The 26,393-nt window shown below is 55.9% G+C and overlaps 1 protein-coding gene across 12 annotated transcripts in view; it reads right to left on the reverse strand.

Annotated features, from left to right (window-relative positions):
• Positions 1 to 26,393, reverse strand: part of MEF2D (myocyte enhancer factor 2D) — a 75,625-nt gene that overhangs the window by 34,799 nt on the left and 14,433 nt on the right. For 5 of the 12 annotated variants that reach the window (XM_068995333.1, XM_068995331.1, XM_068995332.1 and 2 more), the window contains exon 2: positions 15,498 to 15,566. The exons of 1 other annotated variant lie outside the window; for it this stretch is intronic. The gene's annotated coding sequence lies outside the window, so the exon portion shown is untranslated. Of the gene's footprint in view, positions 1 to 1,717; positions 2,575 to 11,461; positions 11,632 to 12,104; positions 12,179 to 12,568; positions 12,698 to 15,497; positions 15,567 to 21,673; positions 21,783 to 26,393 lie in introns of those variants that run through there. 6 more of the 12 variants (XM_068995323.1, XM_068995329.1, XM_068995326.1 and 3 more) reach the window with 6 other exon arrangements.

Below are 26,393 nucleotides of genomic sequence, written 5' to 3' on the forward strand. Positions count from 1 at the left end.
CTGAGGCATCAGCAGTTCCACAGCATCGCCAGTTTCAGGGCATCCCTGCTCCAGCCTGCACCGAGAGCATCCCTTGAAGGTTGGTGATCCAGGAAAAGCCAAAAGGAAAATGAGGATTTTTATTTCATCCACCTGGAGTGTCCACTCAGTATTTCCCTCACTGTGAGCCCACACAGGAGAGAGTCCACAGCCCCAAGGCTCGGAACCAAGGTGAAGAAACTTTGGAAGAGGAGGAACTTTTTGTCAGGTTTGCTTTGCTGCTTTTCCCTTCAGAGTTGCCATTTCTTTAAACTGGCTGAAAAATAGTCACCTTCAGCATCTTCAAAACCACCAGCAGCAGCACAAAGTAGCAACAGCTCTGCAACCAGACCCAGGGCACGATGCTAATTCTTTCCGTGTGCTGCAGCTCTTGGACAGAGAAACCCTCTGAAAGACAGCAGATTTACTGTCCAAACCAGAGAGGAACTCTCCAGAAGCAACAATAAACACTGGAGAACAACGGGCAGTAAATTTAAACCGAGTGAAAGGAAACATATTTTAACACAATTTCGTTGTGGGGCTTGTTCACAGGATGCTATGGCAGGCAAAAGCTCCACAGTGCTCAAAGAGATGGGATGTTTGTAGGGATGAGGAAAGAACCCCGGTGCTGCTCATCCCTGCCCTCAGCTCCACATGAGCATGGGAGCAGTGGGACTCAAACCACATTCCTCTCCCCAGGCCACAAACACACCCCAAGTGTTTCAAATCAAATCCCCTTTTTCAACCACCAAACCAGGTTCCTCCTGCTGCTCTGAATCCCGACTCTGCACCCGCAGCGCCTCGGCTGGATGGGGAGCAGTGTCCCAGCCTCAGGGTTTGCTTACGCCGCTGGATGAAGTTTCCCACAGGAAAAAGGTGATTTAACAGGTTTTTGCTCATCATCATGGGGAGAAAAGCAGCTGCCATGTGCTGCACTTGATCCCTCTGCCCTGCACGAGAAGGAAAACACCCCACCGGGAGGGCAGCCCTTGGATGGGATGAAGAGGAGGGACGGAGAAGAGCACAGCATGTTCGGCACCCTCCAAATGCACCTGACAGAGGGGATTTCAACCCCCTCCCTTTTCTCTTCATGGAATTGGGGGTTTGGGGTGAGTTTATTTGTTTTTAGGTTGGGTTTTTTCCCCACCATATTTTTAAACCCAGGTATTTTCACGTTTCCTGCCCAGGTGGCTGTTTCAGAAAGTCTGACCACTGGCTCGAGTTTCTGAACAGCAGCTGGAAGAGCAAGAAACCTGGAGAGCCGCCCTCATCTCTCCTGTCCCTCATGCTGGCACTGCTGCTGTGGCTCGGCCTCAACCCAGGAGGATCCCCTCTGCCCCTGGAGCTCCCCTCTCCTTCACCACCAAATTGCTTTGTCTCCCTGATTGCCCAGCCCGAGGCATCGAGATCACCCATGACCCTCATCCGTGATCAGGTGGAATTTAATCACCTGAATGCACACATGGCCAAGCACCCAGAGCACAGGACTGCTAGGAGGAGCTGAGCTCCTCCAAACTTCTAACCTTTGGGGTCTCAAATGATTTCATATACAATAACCCCACGCATTAAATCATCATCTCCTCCTTCTCAGACAGCAGCTTCTTTCTTTCTCCTGAGCCTTGTTTTCCAAGGAAACCGCCAAGCATCCCAGCTACTACACCCCAACACGGAGGGCCCAAGGGCATGGAAAGGGACCTACAAATCCGCTGGAAAGCAAGTGATGGGTGGTGCACTGGCAAAAAGCCACCCTGACCTCTTCCACTCCCAGGCATCTCAACAAGGATCAGGGAATTCGGCATCGCCCCAGGGAGGCAGCGAGCAGCTCTGGGATGGAGGCAGCCACCAGCGCCCGCTCCCCCTCCCCACGCTCCGCTCGCACAAGTGTGACTATCACAGCAATTAGCACACATGCCAATTAACTCCGAGCAGGTGCTGGTTAACTCTGTGCTGAGTAATTCATCCCCGGCTCCCAGTAAATTGCTCCAAATTGGAGAGACAGGCGAGAGAGCAGAGTTAGCATTTTGCAAATGGGGGAAGAAAGAAAAAGCACAGAGGAATCTCAGCTGGGAGATGTTTTTACAAAACAAGGAATTTGGGGGGCTGAATCCCCAGCTCCAAGAGCTGGGGACACAGAGGAGCTGATATCTCTTTCAAGTCTTTATTTCTGGATTTTTTAATCTACTGTGCAAATTCCTGATCTATTTCATCTAAGTGGTTTCACCTTTGCCTTGCACAAGCAGCGGCGTGCTCTGCACTGCTCCATAACTTTTCACTGTTCCATTCCTACCAAGCCCCACGTTTCTCTCGGCACGAGCAGGGACACTGAGAGTCTCACATCCACTTTCTACGACCATTTGCTATTTTTAATATACTTTTATTGCATCCCTTTTTAGTCACTCCTTACTAAAGTTAGCTCGACACACCTCCCCTCTCCAGGGCGAAGGAATTCAGCTGCCCTTCCTTAACACCCGCCTCGCAAAGCTGTGTGCTCTCAGCACAATGTCAGCTGAAAGAAACCAAACCTTGGCCACGCAGCTGCAGAGGGAAGATAAAAAAGATTAATCTGAAAGCTTTAGGAAAATAAATAAAGGCAAATAAAAGCATCCTTTCCAAAAATGTATTTTCCTTTGGAGCTCTTTGCTTTTCCCAGCATGTGGCACCGTGCTCCCCAATCCACTCGTGCCTGTGCAGGAACACACAGCAGAGCCAGCGGCACGAGTGATGGCAAAACTGGGATGGGTTCAACGTGGCACCAGTTCAAGGGACATTTCCCAATCTCCATCCCCAAAACAGGCCCTGTGCAATGGGGACGTCCTTGGCTGCAAGGAAACCTGCAAAAGGAGCTTCAAAGGACATCTGGAGGCTCGGAAAAGAAGAAAAATGCTGCCCTGCAAAGATGCAGCTCATCTTATGGAGGCACAGAAAGTCCCAGTTTGAAGGGAGAAATGCAGATGACAGGTACGGCAGATCACAGCCCAACTCAGCAGCTGCTCCCCCCAGGCTCCCAACGCTCTCACTGTGGGACCAACCCGTCTTTTACCCAAGATTTGCAGAATGCTCCCAAAGATGAGTTTTTCCTTAACAGGCTCCATCAAGTCAAGGGGCTGGCTGAGAGTAAAGGGAGGGTCCTCCCCACACTATCTACCCCCAAGGAACAGGGCACCTGACACGACTGAATTCACTGACCCCAGCCCAAACACATTTTGGGGGTGTCGGGTTTATCCACATACAGAAACAACAGCAATAACACATCCCAGTCTTGCAGCTTCTCTGTGAGAAAAAGGTCATTGCAAGGGAGCTTTGGCACACAGCCGGCGGGCACGTGGGGTACAAGGTGCAGGGTGTTACAGAACCATGAAATGATCTGGGTTGGATGGATCCTTAAAGCTCATCTCATCTCACCTCTCTGTCACCCACCCACAGGGAAAAATTTCTTCGCAGTACCCCATCTAACTCTGCCCTCTGGCACTGGGAAGCCTTGTTCCATCACTCCAGGTCCTTGTCCAAAGTCCCTCTCCAGCTCTCTTGGAGCCCCTTTAGGCACTGGAAGGAGCTCTAAGGTGTCCCCAGACTCTTCTCCAGGCTGAACAGCCTCAGCTCTCCCAGCCTGTCTCCAGAGCAGAGGGGCTCCAGCCCTCAGAGCATCTCCATGGCCTCCTCTGGACTCACTCCAGGAGCTTTGTGTTCATCCTATTCTGGGAACCCCAGAGCTGGAGGCAGCACAGCAGGGGGGTCTCACCAGAGTGGGGCAGAATCCTGCTCCCTCACATGCTGCCCATGCTGTGGGGTCAGCTGGGCACAGCACCGGCTTTCCAGGCTGCCGGTGCTGATGGCTGGGTCATGTCCACCTTCTTGTCCACCAACAACTCATCCTGTCCATCCACTCACGACAGGAGAGCCCAGGTAAGGAAATGCTGCTCTGCTGCAAAGCAGCCCCTGAGCTCGGCCTGCCATGGGAAGTGGTTTACACCCACCACGCCGAGCCACTGCCGAGCCCTTCACTGCCCGTGCTGAGGTGGGGCGAACGGGCCAAGTGAGGGAGGGAGCAACGATGCTCTCGAGGTGGCAATGACAGTTTGGAGGTGGCAAGAGCAGCCCCTCGCTCTGCTGCATCGCTCCTGCCACAAACCTGCAGCTTCTCCCACGAGAAGCAGCCGCGCTGAGAGGCGACGTGGCCGCACTGCCCCGGCAGCCCCCAGCACAGCTGTGACTCTCCACCTGCCACAAAGAGCTATAAAAGCAATTGCAAATAAAGAGCAACTGCAGCCGAGGTCTCCGAGCCTCACCTTGAGGATACCAGGTCCTACACAGACCAACAGAATTGCTTCCCCACCCATGACCAGGGCTGGATCCCATCCCTTAAGGACATGGATTTAGCTCAAGTCACCTCTTGAACCCGCCTGTTTAACTGCAGTTCTTGCCTTCCTGTTTCCTTTCTTGCTGCCTTTTGTGAGTTAATTGTTGTTTTTTCAACATATCCTCCATGCTGACACCAAGGACTTTTAGTTTCCTTCTGTGTGGTTTCTGGATCAGCAGGACTGACTTCCTTCTCTTTTGCAAAGCCCCCTTCCCTAAAACACAGTGCCTGTATTCATGTTAATGTTGCTCTTCCTCTCTGGCAAAGCCACTGGCATGGTGCTGGCCATCACCCCTGCTTTGCTGTGGGATGGGGGGGCAGTGCTGGCAGGAGCAGCTCCAGCACCCCAGGGGAACGTGGCACCCAGGAGGAATGCAGCACCCACGTGGGGACATCCTTGGCAGGAGAGCAGGCAGCAAGGGCAGGTGCCAGCGTGTCCCCAGCCCCACTGCACGCACCGTGAGGGACTCCAACTCACCAGCTTAGCATTGTTTAGCACCTCTTTATCTCCAAACCGAGATCAAAACCGCACAAACATGCTCGAGTCTCCTCCAAAGCTTCTATTCTGGTTTCAGGATGATGCTATCTGGGTTCCTGTGTCGAACCTCCAGATGCAGGCAGGGGGAGGGGAGAGGAAGGTGACCGAAACACGGCTCCAGAGCAAATCTCCTGCTCAGAAATGCAGCTGCTTGACCCTCCTGGAGGCCAAATCCCACTCGCCAGCAGGTGCCAACCCAGCGCTGAGCTGCCATCCCTCCTGCACACCTGACACCCACGGCAGGGCCCCGATTTCCCTGGGATGGGCAGCCAAACCAGCACTCGGCTCCTCCTGCCTGCAGGAGGGAATCAGTCCCGCCAGCTGCAGGTGAAAACCTCGGGAACTCAGGGGAGCAGGAGTGAGGCTGGATTCAATCAGGCCCCCAAGGAATTTGAAAGAGACACATATATTCCTGACCCAGATTCAGGCACTCTCTGAAGAAAAGCAGATGCCAACCGTGCAACCAGCTCTGCTGAGCTGCAACAAAACCTCGCGCCGTGCCAAGCCCCGCAGAGGCTGAGGAAAAGCACGGCCCTGACACAATGCTGGAGAACTGGCGTTTGCTGTGCAAGGCTGGGTGAAAGAAAGGATTTAGGGGCAATTATTAAACTGGGGTTGATCTCATCCCCTGCAATTTGTGTGCCAGTGCGGAGTCAGACAACACCCTCAAGAAAGGATGACAGCGCCAACATCAGCACAAGAACTGGAGGCAGCACCCAGACCAGGAACCCTGGTCCCCTACACCCCAAATCACAGTTTCAACCCACACCACAGGGATGCCATCACATCCAGCACCACAGGAACACATCCTGGACTGGGGATGTGTTCTGCAGAGGCTGGGCGATAGCAGGTACAGCTGGTGACCTTCTCTGCACTGCCAGCATGGCCAAAGACAGCAGAGGCTGGAGGGGACACAGGGAAGGGAGGCTGGGCAGGAGTTCCAGGAAAAGTCACTGCCAAACCCATGGCCCTGCTTGGTGCCATTCAAAAGTCAACCAGGGAACCCTCACCCAAGGTAAGGACACATTTTCAGGAAGGAAAAGCCTGCAGGACCAGGACAAGCAGGGACTTGCAGCCCCTCACACCACGTGGCTTCTCAGAGAGGCAGCTGGTCCTCTCTCCTGGAGATGCTACAGGGAGGGAGCGGCACGGACAAGTCGCTGCAGGGCTCGGTGCTAAACGGGAGGGCTTGGACAGTCTCCTGCTAAAGTGACCTTCAGAGCACCCTGAGAACAGCAACCAAAGGCTGATGCAGCTGCCAGAAAAGCCTTGTGACCTTGAGCAGCTCCCTTGGCGGTGGCATCCTCGCAGCAGGGGTCACCCATCGCCCTGAGCCCGGCTATGGCCTCCCAAGTGGCTCAGCAGCTTCCCCAGATGTGTGTATCAAGGCTGGGAACCCTGCATGTCCTGGGGGCTCCCCACTACGGGCACAGCATCCCCTTCCCCAGCTGGTACCACCTGCTTGCACAGGGCAGCCCTGCGCCATCTCCATCCCCATCCCCATCCACCCTCCATCCCCACCTACCCTCATTCCCAGCCACCCTCATCTCCTTCCACCTTTCCTCCCCATCCACCCTCCATCCCCAATCACTTTCATCCCAATCCCCCCTCCATGCCCAGGGAGGAGCAGCCAGACCCCCAAAGCTGTTCCCCTTCCCCCATGTTCTCTATCCGTCACCAGCTCCAGAGTCGGAGACTGGGGGTAATTTTTCCCTCTGCACTAAGTAGGGTTTTCTAAATGATGGGAAGTGAGAGCCCATTATCCGGCTCCATTGCCCACCCCCACGGCTCCCTGCAGGGCATGAAATAACCACCTGCCAGCTCCCCGGAGCCCCGCACCGTGGCAATGAGATCGCAGCTTCCCCTGTCACTACTGTCAGAGCAAAATTTAGATACCTGGTAATGAGGAGGTTTAATATGACAGATGAGAGGTTGACTCATTAAAAAAAAGAGAGAGAAGGAGAGGGAGCTGAATTCGGGGTCGGATCCTGCACTCAGCAAATCAGGAGGCTGTCACGGCCAACCCCGCACTGGTGAGGAGCAGGAGCAGGAGCAGGAGCAGTTCTCAACCCCAAGCCAGCCCCGTACTGGGGACTTTCGCTGGTGCTGAGGCCACAGGGAGGAAAGGGGAGGCATGGAGGGGGTGAACATGGCTACAGCTTTTGGGGCCATCCAGTTCTGCTCCCCATGGAGCTGCCTCCTGCTCTGGGGTGGGGGGATCTGAGCCCAGGAAAAGCCTCAGCACCCAACAGCAGCGATGTTTCACTTTGAGGCGGTTTCTCCCTTAATGAACAGCACAGCAACATCCCCAGCATTACCTCCACTCTCCTTGGCACCCCCATCCTGAGGGTGCACCCATCCCCCAGTGCAGCCCAGCCAGGACCCCGCTGCCAGCACCCTCACTATGGGTCACCGCCACCACTGTGGTCACCAAGGACACTGATGGCTTGTGTGTCCCAAAACACAACACGCCCAAGGGGGACAATCACTGCCTTCAGCTCCAGCACAGGGGGTGGGGTCTCAGCATGGGGACCCAATGGGGCTCCCAGGGGCAGCTCAGCAGCATCAGGGCAAAGCCCTCCCTGCTGGGGATTTAGGGGCTCTCCATGAAGGGGATGGGACTTCCCCCAGCAGCAGAGGGGATAACTCTCTCCTCTTGGTGGGTTTTACCCAGGGGAAATTCCATGAGACCCGACTGCTGCTCCAGGACATCCATGAGAGCAATGGAAATCCACAGCAGCCCCACAGGACACAGCTGAGAGTGAAACTGTCCAGGGGAAACTCTGCTCTTCCCTCCTGTGTCAGTGGGATGGGGCTTGGGGATATGTCCTCTGCAGCCAGCCTGGGGCATCCTAGTACCCTTTGCCCAAGGGCACTGTGGCACAAATCACGAAATCCTAGAATGGTTTGGGTTGAAAGGAAACTTAAAACTCAATTTAGTTCCAACCTCTATCCCAGGTTGCTCCAAGCCCCGTTCAACCTGGCCTTGGACACTTCCAGGGATGGGGCAGACACAGCTTCTTTGGGCAACCTGTGCCAGGGCCTTCCCAGCCTCACAGGGAACAATTTCCTCTCAATATCCCATCTAAACCTGCCTGCTGGCAGTGGGAACTCATTCCCCCTTGTCCTGTCATTCCAGGCCCTTGTCCCTCCCCACCCAGGTCCAAAGCCCCTCTCCAGCTCTGTTGAAGCCCCTTTAGGCTCTAAGGGGCTCCAAGGTCTCGCCAGAGCCTTCCCTTCTTCAGGCTGAACAGCCCCAGCTCTCCCAGCCTCATCTCCAGCTCATCTCCATCTCCAGCCCAGCCACGTGTTCAGGGACTCTGTGCCCCATCCCCACCCAGGAAGGGACACCCCAGAGCAGCTTTGTAGACCCTCCAGCACCCAAAGCCCAGTGCGGGCTCAGCCTGGGAGCCAGGGCTGCTGAGAGGCCAGAGGTTCCCAGTGCCACCCTGGAACTCAGCCCTTGAGCACAATCCTCCCTCCCAGTGCACGACTTCAGCAGCGCCATTCCCAAAGGCTCAGCCCTTTCCCAAGGACCACCAAGATCTTTCAAATTGGCCTCTCACAATCACTTCTTTGTTGGTTTTGCACCCCCAAGCACTGGTGAGTAACAGCCGTGGTGCCCAAAGTCACGGGGCTGCTGATTTTATTTACATCTACCAACTGCTGACTACATCCATGCCCAAGGCAACCATCGCTTCCATCGGGTCCCAAGGAGGCAATGTAGAAGCAGATGTTGCTCCTGCATTGCCCCATGCCCCACTCCCCACCAGAGTTACATGTCTTGAGCTCCTGGGAAGGAAGCACCAGGTTCCCCAGGGGCTGCAGGGTCCAGCACTCATCTGGGGTGCAAAGGAGCTGGTGAAGCCAGGAGCTTCCTTGCTGGGAAGGCCATGGTGGTCACCAGCTCCACTTGACCAGGAGAAGGATACGAAGCAAAAGATCTTCATTTGTCACTGATATGGCAATGCTCATTACTGTGAGGGTGACGCCATAGCAGAGCTCACTAAAGAAGTCCCTTGGAGAGATGGATGGAAAAAATCTGACCAGCACCAACAGGACCAGGCAGGCCCACATTGCTGCCTCCATCCCAGTGCTTGGACTCCACCATCACAGCTCCAACTTGCCCCTGGCACTTCCAGCCTGGAAACAAAGCCACAAAAATTGTCATCCTGGCCATCTGCCTTTGTCAGAGGTGGACATCTTTACACATTCCCAAAAACCCACTTTTTTCTATAGCCACAGGCTCGTACTCGGAGCACGCTGCCATACTACAGCTGGAGCTCACCACTGGACATTGCTATTTCATCGAATAAAGCAAACAAAGGCCCAAACCTAGCGTTAGTTATCTGGGACTGTAACAGCACCAAAACCAGAGATCAAGGCCCTGGGCATGAGAAGCTGTCCCTTGGCCCCAAGATCTACAGCCACCAAAGGAGGAGCCACCAAAGCCTACCAGGAGGCACAGACCATGGTCTGGCTTCCACTGAACCCCAACCCAACTTACTCTAAGCTCACAGGAGGAACCGGGACAAGATGCCACATGGCAAAAATGGGTTTAACTTCCTCTTCCCCTGCGCTGCTTTGAAAACATGGTGTCTCCAGGCTGCCTTGAAAACACGGTGTCTCCAGGCTGCCTTGAAAACACGGTGTCTCCAGGCCGGCACACAAGTAACATCAGCCACCAGCCACACTCCGCTACCCAGAGCCCAAGCAGGGCACCACTGGAGCATCTGCCCAGAGCTGCTGCAGCCAAAGCCAGGCTGGGGAGAGATGACTTCAGGGCTGCTGGGACCAGGGGGTGTCCCCTGTGCCACAAAGGCTTTGCCATGGGCTGGGACCTGACCCCGCTCCTCAGCTCAGCCACGGCTTGTACCCGCATGCATCCCGAGCCACATGCCAATGAGCCAGAAGGGTGAGAATCCAGCCCCAGCTCATCAGGCAGCTCAAATCCACCAGGACAGCTGGGTCTCAGCTGTTGCTGCTCACTCACAGGACGCACATTCTTGTCCCAGGCACACAAATCCTGTCCTCCTGCTCCCCAGCACCGGCTGGGCCACTGCAGTGAGGCCATGACGTCTGCCGACTCCACGAAAGCCATTTACAGACCCACTGGGTGATGGTTCCCATTGAGACAGATTCCTCCAGAGCCCATCCCGGCACAGATCCTCCAAGAACAGCATTTTGTCTTAAAAGGGGATTTTTTAAGCCCAAACCCTGTGTTTCAGCAAGGGGGATTCAGGTGGTGGGGGAAGGTCCCCAACCAGAGGAGCCCTTCTCTGGCTGCACCAAAAGCCATGTGCCAGAGGGGTGATGATTTTGGCCAGCCCTGGGGATGTGGACGTTGCCCACAAGCCCCTCAAGGACATCCCAGAAAAGCATGGAGGTGACACTCAGGAGAGCAATGGAGATGTCCAGACACTGTGGGAAATGCCAAAATTCAGCACTTCCCAGAAGCACTATTACATCCTGGGTCTGGCACATTCCAAAATCCCACGCCAGAGCATCACTGGCACATGGCTACAGCTGAGGCCAAGGGCTTGTCACTGTTCCCAGCCACGTTACCAGAGGGATGGCAGAAAAGCTCTGGGATGCTCCTGCCGCACAGAGGAGATGGACCCCAAGGGCTTATAGATAAGAGCCATTGTGAGTGCAGGAATGTCACGGATAAACACCAGTCACAATTCCTCTTGGAAAAGGGAAAATATTGGGGAAGAAAATCAAATACCACAGTTTTTTGTCAATAATCCCCTTGCAAAGGTGGGAAGAGAAAAAGTAAGGTATGAGTTAGTAGAAGGAAATTAAAATATTTCGGTCACAATTTTTGCTGAAGGGTGGGGATGTAAAAATGTATCAATAAAGAGTTGCCCAAATGGGTTGTTTGCCCAAAAGAGGAGGAGGAGGAGGAAAGGGCTCTGCAGCTGTTGTTGCCTAGAGCAGTACTGGGGGCAGCCACTCAGCTCCAAAAGCAGAAACCTTGGGACCCTGTAGTGGCTCCCACAACAGAGAAGACCCCCTTGTGACAAGTCCCCTCCAAGTCGAGCAGAGGGGAGAACCCACCTCCCCCACCCCCAGCAATGGGTAAAGGGCTGGGTTTAACCCAAAGCATACCCAAAGTTGATCCTCCAGCCCGATCCATGAGCATCGCAGCCAGGGCAGTGCACGCCTGGGAAGGGAAACACTTCTCCCTCCCTCCCTCTTGGGAGGGAAACACTAAAAGTACTTCTGAAGGATGCCAACCTCCTTCCTACGGGCTCTGCACCTCCATTTTACAGACGTGGATATGAAGATTATCAGCATTATTAACTGTTACCCCAAAGCAGCAACAGCACAAAAACCCTGAAAAAATCAAACGGAAAAAGCTTTTTCTAGGATGAGCCAAGCTCAGCACTGGTCCCAGCCCCACCACATCCATCCCCACCACATCCACCCTGGCCAGGCTGTGCTCTAGAGCAAAACAAACATTTAGGAAACAGTCAAGGGAGGAGAAGGAACTGGACAGAGAGCCCCAGTGTGACACTTCTCCTGACGCCTGGTACCTGGCTCACCTCCGGTGTGGCCGCAAGCTCCTGCCGGGCATCCAGCCCCGGCCACAAGGATCCAGCACCAAGCAGGAAGGTGTTAAAAGCCCCCAGTACCAACCTCTGAGGAACCACAATAAATAACCTCTGAGTAAACACAGCGGCTGCTCCCCATTTGCCTTCCTGTTTGCTTTCGCAGATCCGGGCTGGGACGTCCACTTCCAGCCGCTGGCCGGGTCCCGGCGCAGCAGAGCTCTGGCCGCGGCACCGTGCCGGCACTGGCACCCTCCACCCGCACGCCAGGCCCTGGAACCGGCCCTGCCGCAGGGGACCGTGGGCACAAGCTTCCCAAAGGGATTTATCCCCGGGACAGGCACCGGTCCTACATCTGAGCCCGTGCCTGCTGCCTTTTCCTTCCTGGTCTCTGTTTGTTTTGATTCTAAAAAAGGGGAAATCCCAGCTCACCCACTCCCCGTCAGGGAGCCATGTCCCCCTTCTGTGCCTCAGTTTCTCCCTCTCTCCAGCATGGGAGCCCAACATCACTCAGACCCTCCACTCCCTCCCTGCACACCCAGCCCTGGAAAAAAAGCAACGGGTCCTGATTTACGGGCACTTCTGTGCTTTACCGCGAACACAAAGGAGAGGGAAAAACAACAAGCGGCAAACTCACAGCGAGGATCTGTGTCAGGAGCAACAAGGGGGTCCGGGGCAACCCCCCCTGGCAGAGCAGCGCCGACCGCGGAGCCTGACAATAGATAAGGGTCTAAATTCGGCGCTGGGCTCCGGCCCCGGGCTCTGTAAGGCGATCGGGGTGGGGGAGCGCCGGGCTGTTTATTTGGCTCCAAACTCCGCACCGACACTGCAGCGTCACCCGTGTTTAAAATAGGAAGGAACGAAAAGAAGGGGGGGGGGAATAAAAAATAAATAAAGAAATAAAAAGGGAGAAAAGTGCATGCACACGTTGAACAATAACAACAAAATTTAAAAAAAAAAAAAAATCAAGAGAAAAGGAGCCGGGGGCGGGGGGAAATAAAAGGAAACCCAGTTGGGCTGGCGAGGTTTAAAGCGACGCCTGCTTTAAAAAAAGAAGTTGCTAATTTTAACTCTCCAGTGGAAAGAGTGAGAGGTACTTACAGGAGACAGGGTGGCTGCGTCCTTCTCCACGGCTGCTGCTGCGCGCTGGCGGCCGGGAGGAAGCGCGGGATGGAGCCGCCATCCCCGCCCGCCGCCAGCGCTGCCGAGGCACCGGCCGGCCCCGAGCCCCCCAAAACCCCGTTCGGGGCCGGCCGGGGTGCACGGCGGCGGCTGAAGGGCAGAGGCAGATGCGGAGGCAGGAGGGGGTGGTGAAGCCTGTGGGGGGAAGGGAGCGGCCAGAGCTTGCCAAAATCAGCGCCCGGGCTCGCTCCCTCCACCCCCCAAAGCCGGGGACGCGGCGGGACCGGGACATGGGGAGTGGACGCCGCAGGACCCCCGGGGAGGCATGAGCCAGCTGCTGGGTCAGATGACATTTCTGCGCGGACGTTTCTGACCAAGCTGGCTTTTCCCCAAGGGAAAAGGGCTTTGAAGACATTTTTTTCCCCCCGCCAGTGGCAAAATAGCGGATGAGCTCAGAACCCAAAGCGCAGGGCAGAGCCATGACCAGAGAAGGCCACCCGGCTGCACGGGGACTGGAAAGGTGACCTCCAGCAGCTCAGCCACATTTCAGCTGCTGCAAGCACAGCAGGAACCCACTGCTTTACCAAATTCAGTATTCCATATCCAAAAGGGGCAAGAGTGGGGATTTGGTTTTGGTGCACCCACCGGCTGGATTTTACAAGCTCTCCCTGGAGATCAGGAGGATCTTGCCAGATGCAAAGAGCCAAGTGCTAGGTGAGGTGGCACACTCACACCTTGAGCACGGTGGGAGCCTGGAAGTTGCAAACTCCAGTCTCCAATGAACGTTCAAGAGAACACAGGCAAGGCCTCAGACAGCAGAGGAACAGACCTGGTGACTCAAGGGCTCTTCCCAAGCAGCTGGAAATCAGCCCCAGGCTGCAAAATCTCACCAGGCGAGAAGCAGGGTGGCACAGACCCTGCGCGCAGGGACAGACACGTGATTTACCGAGCACGGCTGCAGGAAGATGATGCGACCATCTTCAGGACATGAAAGAGTCGATTCAATTAAGGTCACAGGCCCTAGAAGAGTTTACTGTCACAGAAGAAGGTTTGCCTGGTGCACCTCAAATGGGGCTGGCCTCAGACAAAATGCCTATTGATCGCGGGCAGCGATGCTGCACGTCCAGGACGCGAGGACGTGGCTTCACTGGGATTAAATCGCCCAGTGCCGGCCGTCACAAGCTTCTGAGGCTGGGTCGATACTGCTCCTCTAATTGCTCGGCTCCTGTCACTTGCAGTCCCCAGAGATGATTTTCGAAATCCTCCTCCCCAAGCGCACCACTTGCTGAGCTGCTCCTCGGAGCGAGCAGTTCTGCAGTTGCAGAAATCACTGAGCTGCTCCTCCCCTGCTCAGAACTCTGCACTGGCACCAGTGGCAGCACAAGGGCTTTGCGGGAGGACACTGCCAACCCAAACCCCAAGAATTTGTGCGAAACTAAAAAACAAGGAGCTGTTGTCACTGGTCAGGATGGAGCTGGCGGAGCTGGGCATCGTGTCTCCAGCAGCAAGCAGTGATGTGGGGGAGAACGCAGTTACTGAGAGATCCTGACACCGCCCACCGCATCCGGGCTGGGGGACGGAATGTGCACGGTCCATCGGGACCGCAGTGTTTGGCAGCCAAGGAGGTTCCTGCCCTCCACGCACGCCCCACAGCAGCCAGACCCATCGCCCCAACACTCCATGGAATCATTCACTGCACGGAAACACTGAGCTGGTGTTCATTTGTGCCCAGAGCGAGTGGACCGGAGCTGGTCCCACAGCAGCCCCGAGAACACTCCCGGAGCACTGCACTCAGCTCAGCCACAGCAGGACAGACCCAGCTGAGCCCTCCAACCCTGCTCTCCTCTGGCACACCACGGCCCATTGCTGGCACACACCAAGCACCACTGAGACAGCAGGGCCCTTCTGCTGCACTCACCCCGACGCAGCCTGGGGAGCTGCTCTTGGTTTCTATCAGCAAGATGAAGCCCTTGGTGCTGAGCTTGCAGAGGACGCAGTGATGCTGCCCCCATCTCCCACCACCAGGCCTCCAAATAAATTACCTGTCCCCTCTCCAGCACTAAAAGCCATCACAACCCCACAAAACATCTCACTAAGCAGTGGTGACAGAGCCCCCTCCATTCAGGAGCTGGGGGCAGATTATTTTTAAAAATCTTTCCTTTTATTGATTTCACTCTCAGGTACAGAAGATGCATTACATGAAACCATAGAGCCCTCATAAAGCAGCCCGCGGTGGTGTCTGTACCACAACCTCGCTGCAGAAACAGGAGACACAAACATTTACTGTAAGAGCAATAAACAGGCCAAGAAGGTTGAAAAGGAAGAAAACCTGGACACGAGGCCCTCTCCCAGCGGCACCTTATTTCAGAGGAATGCAAGGGACAAAATAACAACAGGTTTGGCCACAAGTCTTGTCCACAACCAGGAGAAAACAGGGCAGGAAAACCCTCCTTTGCACTGATACACAGAGCTGTGTTGCAAAACACCCAAAGAGCCCCAAATCAGTGCTGTGGCTACGGTGGGGAGCCATCAGAGCTGTGCCAGATGAGGAAGTGAAGGGGATGATGGGCACTGGAGAACAGCAGTGGCACCCACTGTTGGGTGCCACCTCCCTGCCCTGCTCTGGCGGCTCTGCTGCCACACCAGGACCCCCGTGTGCAGCAGCAGGTGAGGGGGGCACAGTGGAGCAGGGTGTTCCTTGTGCCCTTCCAGCACCAGACCTCACTGTTCCTCCTGTCACTGGAGCAGGGCTGCAGGGTCCTGTCGGCACCACTGTGGGAGCCTGAGACCCTGAGCTGCAGCCAGCTGCATCCTCTGTGGGACCCTCTGTTCGGTCCCAGCCTGGAGCATGTGGCCAAGCAAACCCAAAGGGGAGGCAGGAATCCAGAGTTTGGGATCTTCCCCATACCTGCTACGCAGCCTCCTGCATCTTCTGCTCCTGCCAGGAATGAGCTGCAGCCACCGCTCCTCAATCCAACTGCAAAGACAATGCAAGCAGCCATCAGTCTGAGGGGCCAGAGGCAAGGACAGGACTCCCCACACACCCCGTCCAAGCACAGCCAGATGGAAGGAACAGCGAGGGGAGCCCAGCATCCCCTGCAGCCCTGGCTGAAGGGACAGGGGCTTCAGGGTCCCCTCCTGCACTGCCCTGATCCTGAGCATCACTGCAAGGGCCACGCAGGCTGGGTGGGACCTGGCCAGGCACCTACAGGGATCCAGAGAACCCGGAACCCTGAGGCTATGCAATGTGGAAAGCATCCCAGTGAGACCAGAGGGAAAGAAATTCGAAAGAGTTCAGGAATGAAACAAATCATAAAGTTAACATTAACGAGGGATGGCCCAGGCTGGCAGTGTGGCCAGCAGAGAGCTGCTCGAAGTTGAGGTGAACTTTGTGTTCTCATGCACTGACCCGCCTGCTCGGACGCTCTCCCAGGGAATGCACACAGCCCGTGCGCTTGGCCCGAGGAGAAACCACCACGGCCCAGAAGGAAACGCAGCTCCTAAACTCATCCCATTCACCACTGGGAGATGGGAGGACACCCATGGGGCAAAACCCAGTGGCTTCAGCCAGCCTTGTGCTGGTCATCTACCGGTGGTCGCAACCATCTGGCACTTGTGCAGAGCCCATCACCACAGCACACTCCCACGAGAGGAACGGTGCTGAACAGAAGGGAAACTGAGGCCCAGAGGCCAGCACCCGCTCTCCAAACGCACCATGAGCTCCCAAGCTGCAGCCTCACCCCCAGCACCTGCAACAGAGCGAGGAATTGTGCTCAGCTTTCCGGCGTCCTCATCCTCCGCTCCAACCACAAAACCAGCCTTCCTCCCCCGGCTGCCTCCCCTCCCACAGCCAGCTCATTTCCTGACATTACAAAATTCAGCCTGAACAAAGCCGGAGCGAGGAGCGCGTGGCTCCGTCCGGGGCTGCACCTTCCTCTCGCTCCCGAGGAGCCAAGCAGAGGGGACACCCCTGAACAGCCGAGGTGCAAGTGGCTTTCCGGCCTCAAACCTCACACCACTTGGGCTGTGGTCCTGCGAACGGACCAGTCACAGGGGTTCCCTCATCAGCACAGACTCAGGATGAGTCTGTCTTCCACAACAGGGGAGCAGTGGGGTCAAGGATGGGGGGCTCCAGCTACCACCTCACTTGCACCCAGTATGCCCAGACCAACCTGTCACCCCCCAGCCCAGGACCACTCCTTTATTTCCCTGAATAAAAACAGAGTGTCCTACAGAATGACTGACCACTTGAACACAGGGACACTCACAGAAGAAGCACCACTTTGCAAGTGCCACGCTCCCAGCCAGGACAAGGGAAGGTGGTGTTTAATGCAAAAGGTCTCTCAAATGGGTTCCTGAACCTCCTCTTGGTGTCCAAGCAGCTCCCACTGGTCTCAGCACTGCAGTGCCTTGTAGGGCTGGTGGTAGAACCACGTGGGGACCGGGGACCACAGGCTAGGCTGAGTGGAGGATGTGGCTGAGGTCTGCACCCAGGCTCTGCTTCAGGGCGCTCGGGGCCAGCTCTACAGCCCACTAGAATGCAATGGGGGACATGTGGCCAAGCAAGACCTCGTATGTCTGTACACAGAGTTGTTTCCTCTCAGTGGGAGACACCGGTAGACAAGCCAGGAATGTCTGTTTCCACAGGCTGCAGGATGCCCACGGTGCCGTGGGACAGCCGGTACAGCCACACAGTCACCACTCACAGACTCTTGCACTGACAGAACTGCCCATGGCTGGCTGTTGGCAGCAGCCACATCCCTGGCTCCCACAGCCCACCAGGCCATCAGGATGACGATTTTTGGACAATAGCTGACTCCACGCAGCCCTTGGCTGTGCCACAGCCCCCAGATCATGACACTTAACGGCAATGCCTTTGCCGACCCAATCCGGCAGAGGAGCTGCCCCTTGTCAGGGCAAGGTAGGGAACTCCAGGGGACCAGGATTAGTTTTGGGGTGTTCAGCCTGCAGGCAGTTGTGACATTGCAGGGTTGCAGCCCAGTGTCATCCAAGACAGGGATGAACAGCACACATGGGGGGACAGTCCGGAGGCCCTGGTGCTCAAGGGCCTGACCCCCTCCAGCCCAACAGCTCCAGGGCTGCTTCACACCCTGCCCAAGCTGCAGAAGCCGCTGCCCTTTGGACCTGGTGGTACATCCAGCACCAGCAAACCCCAGTGAACCCCCAAGTCCCCATTTTGCAACATTTTGAGCAGGTGCAAAGGAGCAAAGCCCCCACTCACTGGCCCTGCCAGCTCCCTTGTCTGTCCATGCACATCCTTCGCCCTGGCAGGTGAGCATCCTGGCACTGCTCCCAGAAACTCTGAGTATTTCAAAAGGTGATGATTCCACCTGCTGCTGCACAGTGAGAGCAGGGCTGGGGCGGGGTCAGGCCACTGGCAGCCCCCAGGGCTCCTGTGCAGTCCCCAGCTCTCACCCCACCACACACCTGCCTTCGAAGCCTTCTTGTTATAAACAGAGAAATGCTGCCCAGGGAAGGGGAAAAGTATCATGTTTTCAAAATGTTCTGTTATTTTATAAGCTGAGGGGGAAAAAATCACATAGGAGAGGGATGGAGGCAGCAAAGGCAAGTGAATTCCCCTGAGTGGAAAAAGAAGGGGAGAGAAAGGGGTAAAGACAAGACAATTTTTATGTCCAGCTTTGGGGCAGAAATGCTGAGCAGGTGCTAAAACTGTTCCTGTTTGAAAACCAAAGCTTTGGTTTCACCAAGTAACAAACCAAAATTCCTTAGGGCAGGAAAATGAGGGGAACCTCCTGGGACCCCCATTTTTAACTGATGCAGTTAGGCTGGCACAACCTGCCATGCAAAGGCAGCAGATGCTGGGAGCTGCTCCAACCTGCCTGTAAGGATCCTGGAGGATGTGCAGGAATGGCTTTTGGTGACTTTCCTGGATATCTGCTCAGCTGGTGCTCAGCAGCCCCTGTGCCACAGCCGGTCTTTGCTAACACCCTCAAACACATACATATTCTCACATGTATAACTCCCCAAATATATATATTCCCATACATATAACCCTCCCAAAATATACATACTCCCATATATGTAACCCATCAAATATATCTATGCCCATATGTATAGATAAACCCCCAAATACATATTTATTCCCATGTATATAAACCTCAAATATATACAACCCCTGCCTACATCACATATACATGTAATACCCCCAGATAAATAATCCATGGCCACTGCCATGGGGACTTCCAAGCACACAGCTGGAAAGTCAGGGGGAGATGGACGGGCAGAATAACCAGCTCCAGAGCCAGAGGGGCCAAGAGGGAGGCGCAGATTGTGGAGGGGAAGAGCAGTGACCACAATCTCTCCTTCCTCTTTTTTCACGTTTCCTCAGCAATGGGCTCAGGGCTGCAAACACTTGGATGCCAAACCCAAACTTCCCCAGCCCCAGCTTGCCTCTCCTCTGCCAGGTGCTCATGGACTCCCGCCCCAAACCAGGGAGACCCCAGACCCCATTTCCCAGAGCTATGCTATGTCAGTCTCAGGGAGTCCCAACAACAGCAAGGAGCAGACAAAGTAAAAAAGAAAAAAAAGGACTTTCTCCATTTTTCTCCATTTCCCCAGCTCACGAAACTAAAGCATCTCAGCCATGGCCAATCCTTCAGTTTGCACCCACCACTGGGAATATCCCCAGGGTTTAATTAGACCTGTTGAGCCTTTTCCAGTTGGGTTTCCTCTGGCTTGACATCAAGAGGTGAGAAGGAACAAACTGGGAGAGATCCCACTCCAGGCAGGAGCAGCAGGCAGGACGGGCTGGCAGTTAAACACAGTGAGGAGCCCCAGCTCCCAACCATGCACTGCTGCCAGAGCCAGCACCCGAGTCACAGCAGCACAGCACCAGGGGCGTGGAAAGGGGGACAGGTGGGAGCCAGGAGGAGGAAATCCACCTCCAGTGGCACAGGATGCTCGGCTGCCCAGCGTGACAGTGCAGCAGTGAGCAATGACCAAGAACGATGGCACAAGCCAGCTGTGCCAAGGGCACAGACGTCCACAACGTGCGCTGTGTGACTGCCACCACCGGAGCTCCTCCGAAGCCTGCACAGGGATAGGGTGGAGGTACCCCCAGACCAAGGCAGGGTAGGAATTGTGGGGGGTCACACCCCTGCTCCACCAGGTCACCTTGCAGAGGCATTGCCTCACAAGGGTCCCAGCATGGAACCAAATCCAGCCCCTGGATTTGGGCGGGGGAGCCGGGAAGCCTCTCCATGCTCACTGAGCCGCGCTCCAGGGAAGGTCGGAGCGGCCGAGTGGCACAGCTGTCACTGCAGGTGTTGCAACAGCGGCTGCTGGCCCTGCCAGGACCTGGGGGACATGAGGGGGTGTCAGGGGGGTGGCGCAAGTGCAACCGTTGGAGCCACCGAGTTTCGCTCTCGCTGGCTGAGTTCCCCTTGGGCAGCGGAGATGCAGAACTGAAACCCCCAGCTGTATGGACGTGGGGGCGGCCGGAGGTGCAGGCGCGCTGGGGACTGGCACGGCTTTCGGAGCAAAGCCACGCACCACCACACCAGTGACCAAGGGGCGCTGGGGGGCCCGGGGGAAGCATGAGACGAGAGACAGACGGGCTTCCTCTGGCTCACAGCGCCCATCTTGCTTCTGCCCTCTCTGCACAGCTGGGCCACCCATCTCCTTGCACCCGGCGCATCTGGTGGGAGCAGAAATACCCCTGGGCATGCAGGTACCCACACCTGGCCTGGCTCCAGCTGGCATGTCCCCACTCCGTGAGCCTGTCCAGGGGCTGACACTGCTGCAGGACAGCGCAATACCTGTGCACTGGGCAAGTGCTGGTCAGCAGGACCATGACTGCCTGCATGGAGTGGTCCCAGCACGAGCAGCACCACCTGCACCTCCTAGCACAGGGAAACTGAGGCACAGAGAGGGGAAGCAAACAGCAGAGCTGGACACACAGGCATCCCCCAAACCCCAATTTCCTCCCCCTGAGCAAGCCACTCACCTCCCTCCTAGTCCCAACCTGCTCATGCAGCAGCACAAGGAAGACCCCAAAACTGACCCCAAAACCCCCAGGACATCACAGGGGCTCTCATGAGAGCACAGGGATACCAAGATGTGGGTGCCCTGTACCCCAAGCACCCAGTGCTTGCCCTCGCCCCGGTGACAGTGACAGTACTTCAGGCCACATTGCCACCTGCTGGCACCAGCCCTGGGGCCCGAGGGCAGTAGCACCTTCCCTGATGGGACAGCAAGTGGCTCTGTGCTGTATCAGGTCTGGGTCCAGGTCCAGGTTCAGGTACAACAGGCCACTGCCACATCCACTCAGAGCAGCCACCACTCACTTTCCTGAACTAATTTTATCCAACTTCATGGCAACCGGAGACAGTGCATGTGCAACCCAAACCCATCCTAGAGGTGCCAAGAGGGGCTGCGGGTGGCCCCACCCTGCTCACACCCCCCATATTCTCTGGGGCACCATGTGAAAGGCCCCAGTGCTGCTCCAGGGGTGCAGGAGACTTCACAGCAGCAGTGACAGCTGCTCCAGATCTGCAGTTCCAGCTCCTGCTGGCATTTCCAAGGCAGAGGTAAAGCAGAGATGGCACCATCATGTGTTTTGCTCCCCAGACTCCCCACAAGCCTTCCTGATGCCCCAAAAACCTCTCCTGTCCACTGCTGCCTCTCCCCAGAGGCCACGGATCCAATTCCCACTTGTCTCTCAGGCCATGCTCTCCCTTCTGTCACATGGGGGGACGGATCCTCTGCCACTGCTCTGCAGCCATCCACGTTTCCCACCCACACAAACCCCACAGGAGGCACGGGGGAGTGAAAATCCCACCTGCACAAGTGCTGGCATACACCAGCAATTCATCCCTGACACTCTGTGGCCACTGACCAACACAACCACCCATGGGTTACACAATCAGAGCCAGAGGAAAATCAACAGAGTTTGGTTCCTCAACACACACATGGAGAGCCGCCACTGTCCCTGGAGGGCAGCAGGTCTGGGGGGCCCTGGCAGGGGTGACGGGCACAAGGAGCAAGTGGGTGATGTTGGAAGGGACCCCACCCACAATCTCATCCCAGCACGCCTGTACATACATCAGCACCAGCCTGGCCTCGTCGCAGGCAGGGTTCACGTGTTGGCAGCACTGACGTGGATCCACGTGAACAGCTCACAGAAGGCACCAGGAGCTGCTGTGCGTATGCCCAGCATGGGCAAAGCACACAGAGCCCTGGCAAGCAGGTGCCAGCTCCCCTCACCTCCCGCTTTGGGAAGGATCCTGCGTTGGGCAGGTCCCCAAGGACCCTGTGGGAGTTGCTGCAGGCACACACAGCACTCTTTCCCTCCCAGAGCCTGGGAGCCCGGCCGGTCTGGGCGTCTCCACCCCCGCTGGTGTCAAGGCCAGCTCAGCCCCAGCCCCAGCTCTGGCTCTGCCAGACAGGTCCAAACTCCAGGGCCACCGGGTGAGGTGTGGCCGAGCAGCGAGTGCCAGAGCCGGGTGGCAGGGAGGACAGGAGACAATCATCATCACTAAGAGCAAAGCCCAGGCCCCTCATGGCCCCGCTCTGCCATCACCTGAGTCAGCAACTGCCAGCCTGGGGACCTTCTTCATTGCCACAGCCTCGGCAGGCAGCTCAGGCTGCCACCAGTCACTCGGCCCGGCCTCTCCCCATGGAAACCAAACAAACATGACCACCCATGTCCAAAACTTCCAGCCCATCCATCTCCCCGCTCTGACAGATGGTAGCAGGTCCTAAGACACCTCTCAGCTGCAACTGGGTGACGTGCTGGGCTGGCAGAGGTCCTTCCTAGCGTGGGCTGCCGGATGATCACCCAAAATCCCTTCCAACGCCATTGCAAAGGCAGAAGGAGGAGGTGGCCACTTGCGAGGTAGGGGGACCAGGCAAACCTCCACCTGCCCCTTGCTGCTGTTCCCCATTCCAGGGAATGAGGACAGATCCTGGCCCAGCCCCGTGGCCCTTGCTGGAAGCTGAGAGCTTTTTTTAAGCCTGTTTATAAGGGCAATTTGCAAACAAGAAAGAAAAGGGAGCTCCTTGTGGGGAGGAGAGGGGCTCCACGGTCAAATGCCGGCACCTGGGAGACTCACACTTAATTCTGGGTTGTGCTACGGCCCCTCCGGTGTGTCCAGAGTGGAGCCAGCCACGGCCAGGGCTGCTGCCTCCAGCACCCTTCACCAACCCCTCCTGGCCCCACTCCAGCACCCAGCCCACCAGTGCCAGCCATGGACAGCAGCACTCATCAGGCAAACCCCTGCAAGTGGCTGGAAAACCACCTGGCACAGACACGATCTGAGCCAGAGCCAGGGCTGCTCGGCCTTAGGAAGCAAAAAGGGTGTTCACCCCACAACCACCGTGCAAACCCTGACCCCTCCATACAAGCTCTGAGTCCAGTGGCTGAGCAGAGCTCTTCACTGGCTGCAAAGGCAGGGCTGCATCCAGAAAAGCAGGTGTGTCCCATCCTGACGGAGCAAGGCTTTGCTACCCAGCTGCCTCTGAAAACCCAGCAGGGGAAAACCCCGAGCCAGAGACAAAATCATCCTTGGTGTTACCCAAATCTCCCAGTTCAAGCCCCAGCTCCCTTCACATCCTTGGCAAATCTCTGTGGAGAGGGTGTCCACTCCCCAAACTTCAGATCCACTATTTTAAAAAAAAAACCAAAAAACCAACCACACAACAACAACAAGAAAAGATTAAAATATTTCTCCCCGGTGAGGTGCAGAGAAACACTCGCACATTCGGTGCCATCGTCAGCAACTCCTACACCACCCCCCACGTACGCCATTGCAAGGGGGAAGCAGAAGGGGGTTTATAGGCACCTACGGTGAAAAAAGAAGATTTCTGCGTAATTTGGTTAATCAGTCAACCGAACAGCGTGAATCCATAGGAGACTGTCCTGCTCTCCCCAAACAACTCGGTGCCCCTTGGGGCAACAAAACCTCCGTGGCTGGTACAAGCATCACCTCCCTCTAACAGAACCACAGCAGTGACCCTTGGAAAAGTTCCAAATCCCAAATGCAACTCCCAGTTTGAACATACTGGTAACAGCAAACGCCAAAAAAAAAAGGGGTTATCAAGTCTTGGAATCAGCAGAAAAACTCGTAGTGCTGTCAAAGGGGACCCAGCAGAAGCCCATGGACCTCAGCATCCTCAGCACCCTTCAGTCACTAAAGCAAAATTCAGAGGGAAGGGAAGGGAAGGGAAGGGAAGGGAAGGGAAGGGAAGGGAAGGGAAGGGAAGGGAAGGGAAGGGAAGGGAAGGGAAGGGAAGGGAAGGGAAGGGAAGGGAAGGGAAGGGAAGGGAAGGGAAGGGAAGGGAAGGGAAGGGAAGGGAAGGGAAGGGAAGGGAAGGGAAGGGAAGGGAAGGGAAGGGAAGGGAAGGGAAGGGAAGGGAAGGGAAGGGAAGGGAAGGGAAGGGAAGGGAAGGGAAGGGAAGGGAAGGGAAGGGAAGGGAAGGGAAGGGAAGGGAAGGGAAGGGAAGGGAAGGGAAGGGAAGGGAAGGGAAGGGAAGGGAAGGGAAGGGAAGGGACTCGCTGGCCCAGAAGCCAATTACAACAAATGGAAAGTGTTTTGCTTTTTAATCTGGTGATTTTTTTAGCTAATCTCTCCTTTGGAAAAGGACGATCGGCTCACTGGCAGGATGCTGCCGGGGGGATACAGCACGTGTGGAGTCCTGGCTGGAACAGAAACTCAAGCCCTTGCTCTCCATTCCTGTCCTTTTTGGGTGGATTGATCCTGGTTTTTTCTCAGAGTGACTGTGCAGGGGCAGAGAAACAATAGCAGAGCTTTGGGAAACTTCTGAACAGGGGATTTTACTGTGTTTCTGTCTCTCTTTTCTGAAGAGGGGAGTTTTCTACTTTCAAAACACTCTTTTCACTTTGAGTTTTTCACCAGTTTGCACAGGAAGGTTTGGAGGTGGGAAAACCCTCCCCAGCCCCTGTGACCCTTCTGCTTCTGTGGGCTTTGTCCTCCTTGGGAGAAAAGCCAAGTCCTATTCCTCACCTGCCCAGAGATCATGGAATCACAGAATTATAGAACCCTTTCAGTTGGAAAAGACCTTTAAGGTCATCAAGACGATGCTTTTCCTGCTGCAAAGGAAGTTCCATTCTGGGGAAGTTCATAAAAATGAGAAGTTTTAGAAGTGAAAAGGACCACACACACCCAAAACCAGGTTTGTTTCCTTCTCCAGCCCTGGGCAAGACCTCAACAAGATCCAGCAGAAGGGGAAAACCAGACCCAGCAGTCCAGGAGAAGACAGGACCCTCCTCACCCACGACCACCGGACAGCACACCGGAGCTGGGAACCAGCTGGAACCTCTTCACCAATCCAGACTCTCCCAAGCATGTGGAGAGCCAGAGCAGGGAGGAGGCCGCTGGATGCCATCCCCAGAGCCCATAAATTACAGCAGGGAACTGAGTTGCATTTGCCCTACTTCTTATCTGCTTGGAAATTGCGCTGCTTTCCCAGCTGCAAAGGCAGCTCTGTTCCCAAGAATTTCAGCAAAGCCATGACCTCTTTCCAGGATCGTACAGTATATGGTGGCGGGGAGCCAGGGCTAATTATAGGCACAGGAAAAGGGGAGAGAGGCATTTGGAAAAGCTCTACCTTCCCAGCCACAGGGAGCAGGGCAGCACAGCCCCAGCCAAGCCCCCGATGGGAGCACCCCAAAGGGCTGCGAAACCCAGGGAAGGAGAGCGAATCCCAGGGATCCAGTCCTCCTGGACTTCACTATCCTCATTTTCTGGAAAGATGAAAGGCAGCATAAATCTCATCTCACAACACTTCACAATTCCAATGTGCTCTGGCGTAGGGGGGAAGCCCCTCGGGGGGAGCGGGAGCGCCGCCGCCCCGGCACAGGTCGAGTGTGGGCACAGCACCGCCCCAGCCACGGCAAGAACCAGTCTGTCAGTCCTACACCATCTGAGCGGGTTGGGTTCCCTGCAGAGACCCCATCTCCCAAAGGTGAACGATGCCACAAGCCCCTCACTGTGCCCTCGTGCCCCAGCACTGCCCAAAAGCACAGCCTGCAGCGATGCTCCCCAACCTGGAGGCAAATAAATGTCCATTAATTTAAACGCCAGCCAAGGCTCTCGGGCAAAGCCACGTGCAGAGTCCATTGTCACTTGCTGAGCAATGTCAAAGGAGCCACCTCCCACCCCTGACCCGCTGCAGAAGTGGACAAGGACATGGTGACACATGTGCCCACGAGACCTTCCGGCGGGGAGGAGGCTGGGCAGGAAAGCACAGAACAGGCAGCAACTCTTTTAGCCACCAGGCTCCTCTCCAGAACCACGTTTCTGCACAAAACAAAACCTGGGGAAGGTAAAAATCCCACCTCATGGTTTTTTTGAGGGAGGAAAAAGAAAAGCCAGGAACCTTCTCGTTTGCCGCAATGGTTTTCATTTTCCACCAAATTAACTCGAGTCTCGACTCTGGCTGCCGGCAGATCCCCTCCCTGCCTGCTCGCTGCCGTGTGTGCCTGCGCATGTGGGAATGTGTGGGTGTGTGGGTTTTGTTTTGCTTTCTTCACCGGCTCTGCAGACCATCTCCTGCTCTCGCCGATCGCAGCCTGCACAAGGCTCAGCCCTGCTCCATTATCCGGCAGGGTGGACTTCCCACTTCTCCAGCTGCAGCCTCGTGCAGGGCCACTCTCTTGCTCCAAGAACTTCTAGAAACATGGTTTGCGGGTATCCCAGCCCTCGGGGTGCTGCAGAGCTGTTGCCGTTGCCAGTCACTCCGAGAAGGTCCCTGTGTGGAGGGGAAGGTGCCAAGGCTGGGTGCTGCAGAGTGCGGGCACGGC

The sequence above is a fragment of the Aphelocoma coerulescens genome, chromosome 25, assembly GCF_041296385.1.
Source record: "Aphelocoma coerulescens isolate FSJ_1873_10779 chromosome 25, UR_Acoe_1.0, whole genome shotgun sequence".
NCBI classification, from domain to species: Eukaryota; Metazoa; Chordata; class Aves; order Passeriformes; family Corvidae; genus Aphelocoma; species Aphelocoma coerulescens.